Here is a 7,837-nt window from a genome sequence, read left to right as displayed (position 1 = left end):
GTCAGAAGGCACCATTATGATCATCTAGTCTGACCTCCTGCACAATGCAGGCCACAGAATCTCATCCACCCACTCCTGTATCAAACCTGTGTCTGAGCCATTGAAGTCCTCAAATCATGGTTTAAATACTTCAAGGTGCAGAGAATCTTCCAGCAACAGACCCGTGCCCCATGCTGCAGAAAAGGCGAAAATCTCCCAGGGCTTCTGACAATCTGCCCTGGAGAAAAATTCCTTCCTGACCCCAAATATGGCGATCAGCTAAACCCTGAGCATGTGGGCAAGACTCACCAGCGAGACACCCAGGAAAGAATTCTCTGTAGTAGCTCAGATCCCACCCCATCTAACATCCCATCACAAGCCATTGGGAATATTTACCACTAGTAGTCAAAGACGAATTAATTGCCAAAATTAGGCTCTCCCATCAAACCATCCCCTCCATAAATTTATCAAGATTAGTCTTCAAGCCAGATGTGTCTTTTGCCCCCACTACTCCGCTTGGAAGGCTGTTCTAGAACTTCACTCCTCTGATGGTTAGAAACCTTCATCTAATTTCAAGTCTAAACTTCCTGATAGCCAGTTTATATCCATTTGCTCCTGTGTCCACATTGGCACTGAGCTTAAATAATTCCTCTCCCTTCTTGGTATTTATTCTTCTGATATATTTTAGAGAGAAATCATATCTCCTCTCAGCCTCCCTTTGGTTAGGCTAAACAAGCCAAGCTCTTTGAGTCTCCTTTCATATGACAGGTTTTCCATTCCTCGGATCATCCTAGTAGCCCTTCTCTGAACCTGTTCCAGTTTGAATTCATCCTTCTTAAACATGGGAGACCAGAACTGCACACAGTATTCCAGATGAGGTCTCACCAATGCCTTGTATAACAGTACTAACAGCTCCTTATCTCTACTGGAAACACCTCAGATTAAACTGTTTGTTTAAAACTTATTGTGTGTGTGTGTAATTTCCCTGGAACCTAACCCCCCCATTTACATTAATTCTTATGGGGAAATTGCATTCGCTTAACACTGTTTTGCTTAAAGTAGCATTTTTCAGGATCATAACTACAACGTTAAACGAGCAGTTACTGTAAATGCCTGCATCAGAGACCCCTGACTTCCTCCACTCATGCACAGTAATATCAACCATAAGCCAGGTGTCACTGAATTCCAAAGGACTAAATGCATTTAAAATTTGAAATGCAATTTTTCATTAAAAAAAATCCATCTAACCATTTTAGGTAATTCCAAGGCACCCATCACCTTGGCAACTATCCTGATACTTACATTAAATTACATACAAAATAAAAATCTGCTTCTGTGGTTAACAGATATCAAAATATTGTTTCATCCAGCCTCGTTAAAGAAGAATATAAAGTGGATATAAACACAAAACAAGCTTAGTCTTTCAATAACTACCGGAAAGGAAAAAAAGCACAAGCAAAGAGTAAGAACAGAGTCTAGCTATCACCTGAGTTTGCAAATTCTCTGTGACTCTAGAAAGGTATAGCTATCAGAGATTAAGCTTACACCAGCAAAAGAGTTCTTAAGCTATACTGGCTAAAGGACTTTTTGCTGGTATAATAGTGTTGTAAATAGTCACACCCCAACTGATATTATTAGAGAAGCAATTTTTTTTACTGTAGACCTGGCCTTGCGATTGTCTGGATTTCCACCTTTAGGTAGATGCCCAGGTCCAGTGGGGGCAGCCCTCACTGATCTCCTACCCCACTCTGAATTCTACATCAGCCTTGTAAAACTATCGCAAACATGTATGAGGTTGGGGGTGGGGGGTGGGGAGGGTGGAAACAGTGTATGGTACCTGGATTGGCAAAATGACATGGTGGCAATGCTGCTTTAAATCACTCTCATTTCCAATCAATGAAAACATAAGAATGGCCACACTGGGTCATACCAAAGGTCCATCTAGCCTAATATCCTGTCTTCCGACAGTGGCCAATGCCAGTGCCCCAGGGAGAATCAACAGAACATATAATCATCAAGTGATCCATCCCACCGACCACTCTGAGCTCCTGGAAAAAAGGCTAGGACACCATCCCTGCCCATCCTGGATAATAGCCCATTGATGGACCAATCCTCCATGAATTATCTAGTTCTTTTCTGAACCCTGTTACAGTCTTGGCCTTCACAACATCCTCTGGCAAGGAGTTCCACAGGTTGTGTGAAAAAATACTTCCTTTTGTTTGTTTTAAACCTGCTGCGTATTAATTTCATTTGGTGACCCCTAGTTCTTGTGTTATGAGAAGGAGTAAATAATACTTCCTTATTTACTTTCTCCACATCAGTCATGATTTTACAGAAATAACAGGGCATGGTGCTACCTCAATGGGGAGGCCTCAGGGACAGATGTAGGGATTCAGGGGTCTGCCTCACAGTCTGCCTAGATTAGGGGGAAAAGTGTTCTTTTCCATAGAGCTAGCTTAACTCGATGGAAAACCTCACTTAGCAACAGTGTAGGCATAATTTAACCCTTTTAACTCAATCACAGTGGGTCAAATTAGCTAGATGGATTTAATAGGAGCTGATGCACCTGTGAAAATCAGGTCACTTATTCAGGTGCCTAAATATGAGTTTAGGTGCCTACCTTTAGATATAAAAGTTGGAAATTTTTCACCTTAACTTCTCTCACCCAATTTCCATTGCTTTAAAATGAAGACAATACTTCTTACCTCAGAGGTGATGTAAGTATGAGAATGGCTACAAAGTACCTCTAAGACAAACAACACTAGAATTCAGGCCTTTTAGCAAAGTACATGCAGCAAACTGTTAAGCAGCGGTTTTCAACCTTCCTTCATTTGCGGACCCCTAAAAATATTTCCAGTGGAGGTGCGGACCCCTCTGGAAATCTTAGACATAGTCTGCAGACCCTAGGGGTCAAGAGACCACAGGTTAAAAACCATGGCTGTAAAGAAACAATGTTGAAAGCATATAGTCATTTATCAGCTATTTTCTAGAACCCTTTACTTTTAAAAATCATCTGCACAAAACCTTGCCTTGCTTTTATTTCCGACGATTTACCTCAAAATTCTTTCAATACACCCAATGTATACCTTCTCTGCTGCTTTGTCAGTAACTTCTTGGACAGACACCAAGTTTACACAGTGGAATCAGACCACTGGAGATAAACTACTAGTTACAAGCCTAAAACTAACAAACATTACATGTAGCAAGTTAAAAAAAAAACTTTCAAATTTCAGAAGGCTCCGTGACAGTATTTAAAAGGCTGCAGCATACACACTGCCAAAAAGCCTATTTGGTGCAGCTAACACAATGAATCCACTAACTGCACCGCATAACAGACAACACGAAGAGGAGGATTAGGGGGAGGGGGCAAGGAAAACCCAGAGAACTGCTGGAGAGGGCTGCAGTCACAGGAGCTGAGTCAGCCGCAGACAGCAGCTCTGAGCTCTTTAGCTGAGTAAATGAGAGGCTGCGGGAGACTTCTCTGTGGGCCCTACAGTGATTGATTCCACTAATGACAGGGCTTTGTGACTTTTCACTAGTCAGTAATAGCTGGCTGAATGGGTAGAGGAAGAAGCTTGCTGCGCGAATAAATGACTAATGATCTGCTAACCCACCTCCCCTCCCTGTTTCCCTGATCTAGGACAATGCTGGCTCCGGTCTCCCTCTTTTCAGCCTCTTTTACACATCCATGCCATCACGAAGAGTGAAAATGCTGCGTGTTTAAAGGCATTCTCCTCCCACCCCCTCCAAACAAACCTGCTCCCTCTGATCTCTGTTCTCATGCAGAGCACAACTGAAAAATAAATTACACCATTTGTTTCACTGGCCCTTTCTGTGATCATCAATACACAGATATTCTGTCAGGAGAGGCAACAAATAAATTAAGGAAGCTGTTTAAAAAGAAAAGAAAAATGCCTTCTGTTCTTGACAGCGCTGGAGACAGGGGAGGAAGGAAGATCTGTTTAAGGCTCCCTTTGTCCTCTGCTCTCCCCATTTTTGTTTCTTTCTCTAAATGTCACCATCGCAACCCCCTAAAGGAGACGGGTTGTGTCACCACGAAGAAGGGGTTACCCAGGGTATCTTAATCTACTCACATGCTGAAGTAAGATATACTGGCATAAATTCCACTTTGGACCAGTTAAGAATGTCTACATTAGGGGTTTGCACTGATGCAACTACATCAGTATAATTATACAATCGTAATACAGGCTGGATGGACCTTCCTACTGAGGACTGGTATACACTTAAAACTGACATCAGCATAGATCTGTTGGTCGGGGGTTCAGAAAAAAACCCACATCTTTGACATAGCTATGATGACAAAACCCCAAGTGTAGATGCAGTTTTGTCAACAGAAGAATGCTTCTGCGAGCATAGTTAACATTGTTTGAGGAAGTGGTGTCCCTACACTAGCAGGAAAACTCCTTTTATTGGCATACACTGAATCTACGCTACGGGGCTATGCTAGAATAGCTATGTTGGTATAGACTCTGTAGTGTAGACACAGCCTTTGGCCTGGTCTACTCTTAAAATTTAGGTTGACACAGCTATGCTGCCCAGGATGTGAAAAATCCACCCCCCTCACTGATGTAGTTATGCTGCCCTAACCTTAATACAGAAGCAGATGTATCTACAAAAGGTTGCATCTACACTACACGGTTACACCACCATAACTATGGCAATGTAGCTATGCCAGTACAGTCCCCATAAAGTAGACCTACCCTTCATACAGTGCATGCTACCAAGAATATTTCCACAGACAACGGACAGATCAGAATAGATTTCTATTTGATCTCGGTTATTAGAAAATAGTACTAGATTTACTGTTAATATTTACGAAGCTATGTGTAACAGTGCTGACTCTGGTTAAAGCAAGGGACTTCACAGTAAAGCCTCTTTGAATCTTTTTCTTGTTCTTCTGCTAAGTCAGTGTATGAACTTGGGTAAGTCACTTCACCTCTCTGTTTGTTTACTCACCTCTAAAATGGGGTTAGTCATATATATGTGTCAAAGGTCTGTAGTAAGATTTATCTAATTCATGTTCGTACAACTACTTTGAAATCCTCAAACTCCCCTTATGGAAAATGCACAGAATTTAATAAAGATGATCATCATAATGCTGTAGAGAAATTACTCTAAAGTCCTATTAAGTTAATAGAATAATATTCTTTCTATAGGTTTTGTGAACCATCCTACAAAATTCTATAACAGAAATATTCATTGATACTTGGGAGGCAGTCTCCTACTATGCTGATGGGGGTCATTTGAAACTTAGCAATAATTCTCTATTATTATTATTATTGGATGATTAAAAAGAATAGAAAGCTGTAATTTGTAATTAAATTCTATAAAATCTCATTCCATAAAGGAAAAGGTGCTTGATAAAAGCAAAATTGTTTTTCCCCCTCAGAATATTCTGTATTTCTGTAGGTGGGTGATGTGCAAGGTCGGGCTGCTGAACATTTAAACTCTGTCAAAAACAAGAGTTTTCAGGTTCTGGGTTTTTAGATAAAAGGTCTACAATTTCAATGGATAGACACTTTTCGTGAAAAATGTTGTTAACTGAAAACCAAATTTTAACAGAAAACTTTTGATCAGCCCTTCATATATATATATATCGACCTACCTCTTAGTGTTCTCTGTGCCCCTCCACTTGAGGCATTAAATACAATAAACTTCGCTCAGGAACTTTATTTAGAAACCACATTGCTCACTGCTGAAAGAGGAACCTTATCATCATGCCCATATTGAGCTATGTTCCACGCTATTATTTAAAAGACAAACCTTATGACAGTTCTATGTCAAATGATAAAAATGGATTCCTGAAATCTCTCTGATAGGCTGCAAACTTCTGTGGCGCTTCCAAAAATGGATTTATATAACATGGAAGAGATATGCAGATGAACTCCACCATAAAGGGCCTATTTCTGTTTGTGTCACTCCAATGAATAGTCCGAATGGTTTCAGTGGAACTAATTGTGCAAGTATGGAGAGCCCTGCATAAATACAAAATTTGTATCCGCATCCAATCCTCAATCCACAAACATGGTCTGTGGATATGAAGTGGATATCCGCAGATTTGCAGGGCCCTACAAGTATGGAGAGCATGACTGGACACAAACATAAACCCGTAAAAAACAGAAAAACAACATGCAGTCTGAGGACTTGTCAGGAAAATGCCACTTTTCTTGAAAGATGTTTGGGCATATAGGAGAAAGATAGTGAAAGAAAAAAAAAAGCCTGATTCTGATCTCTCAAGACTTCTATGATAGGTCACTATATTGGTTTCAGTGAGGTCATCTTCTGATTTAGGTTCTGATTCACTAAACCATTTAAGCACATGCTTAAAGTACACCTCTGTTCAAGACAGCACTTTAGCACCTGGTTAGTCTGTAGTCCCAGGGGAGAGGCAAAGGACTGAACGGACCCAGAAGGAGTACTGCTGTATCTGTCACTTTCAGGTCAAGGTTGGAAAACATTGGAGAGAGACTGTAGGGAAATGTGCACTGCTACTGCCTCTATTGTACCAGTTCTGTGGATAAAGGACATTAAGTCTTTGCTGCCATCAGGCTGGTACCTTTCAGAAATGCAAAATTCAGTTAAAAAACAAAATAAAAAAAAACTGTGACAGGATGTACCAGTCCTGCCCTGGGCCGCCACGGGCAGATCAATCATTGTGGGCCCAGGAGGCCATCCCCCCTCTTCCCTGCTGCACATGCTCTAGGTGGAGAACTCAGATAAAAGGTGGCAGTACAAGCGGGGGGGGGGGGGGGGGGGGGGGGGAACAAAGGAGGAACGGAGCACACTGCTGGCTCCTGCAGGGATACCTGTAGTGCCCCTGATAGTAAAGCCCGGGGACCTGGATTACCCGCCAGACTCGCTGGCTGCGGAGTCCACCATGGAAGCCAAGCCACTGCCTGTTGAGGAAGCTGCCTAAACTACGCCCCAGCTCCAAGAGACTTGAGGTCTATAGACTATTTGCTTACCTTGCCCCGCCCTGGGATTGCAGCCTGCTTGCTTCTTTGCCTTGTTCTGCCCAGGGGGCTAATTCCCCAGACTGTTGGATTGTTTGCTGCCTCAGACAGGAGGCTGCCTGGCTACAGAGACTACTAGCTTACTCTGTCCTGCCCAAGGGCTGCAGGCTGCTTGCTACTTCCCCCTGACCAGGGGGCTAATCCCACAGACTCTGTTTTGTAGCTCAGAATCCATGGACCATCCATTTAGGTGACCCCGTCTGGGGGCTGGGCCACACTTGGCACAGATCACCCGCTTAATGGGGAAGCCCACGACAGAGTGGCAGAGCGGGCTACCCCTATGCTGGACTGACAGGGGCACTCCAGCTCGACCAGCAAGACTCTGCCCATCACAAAACCCATAATAAAAAGTCACAAGATCCCATGGTGACCTGTGTGTCTCCAAACAATTCCAGCAATGAAAGACTTCCCTAAATGTAAAGGTGGCAGCTGGTCACTTGCAATCACCCTTTAAGCACTCATCTAGTAATATCTCTTTTCTGTGAAAATAAAGAGCCCCTTGTAAGTCAAATACTTGTTTTATTTGAGAGGCGGCTTTGCTACAGTCCACTGAGATGCTGGATTAGCAGAGCTACAGATTATTTTTTTTCCTTTCCGTTCATTACCATCCATTTTTGAAACCTGATTAGCTCTGGTTGTTACTCATCAGTCACATCTCAAATATCTGAATTATAAACACCTTTATGAAGTCTTATTCTAATCAACCTATCTTGAGTCTTGCAACTAATACTAAATACCACCAGAATGTTAGAGCACTATGTTATGCTTTAAAAAACCCAACTAAATCCATTTAAAAAAGAAGAGGAAAACAGATCCACAAATGG

At 42.2% G+C, this 7,837-nt stretch overlaps 1 protein-coding gene across 2 annotated transcripts in view; it reads right to left on the bottom strand.

Annotated features, from left to right (window-relative positions):
- MAML3 (mastermind like transcriptional coactivator 3) overlaps positions 1-7,837 on the bottom strand; it is a 367,191-nt gene that overhangs the window by 213,254 nt on the left and 146,100 nt on the right. The gene's annotated exons all lie outside the window — the stretch shown is intronic.

Source organism: Gopherus evgoodei, chromosome 5 (assembly GCF_007399415.2).
Source record: "Gopherus evgoodei ecotype Sinaloan lineage chromosome 5, rGopEvg1_v1.p, whole genome shotgun sequence".
NCBI lineage: Eukaryota > Metazoa > Chordata > Testudines > Testudinidae > Gopherus > Gopherus evgoodei.
This window is presented reverse-complemented; position numbering and strand designations above follow the sequence as displayed.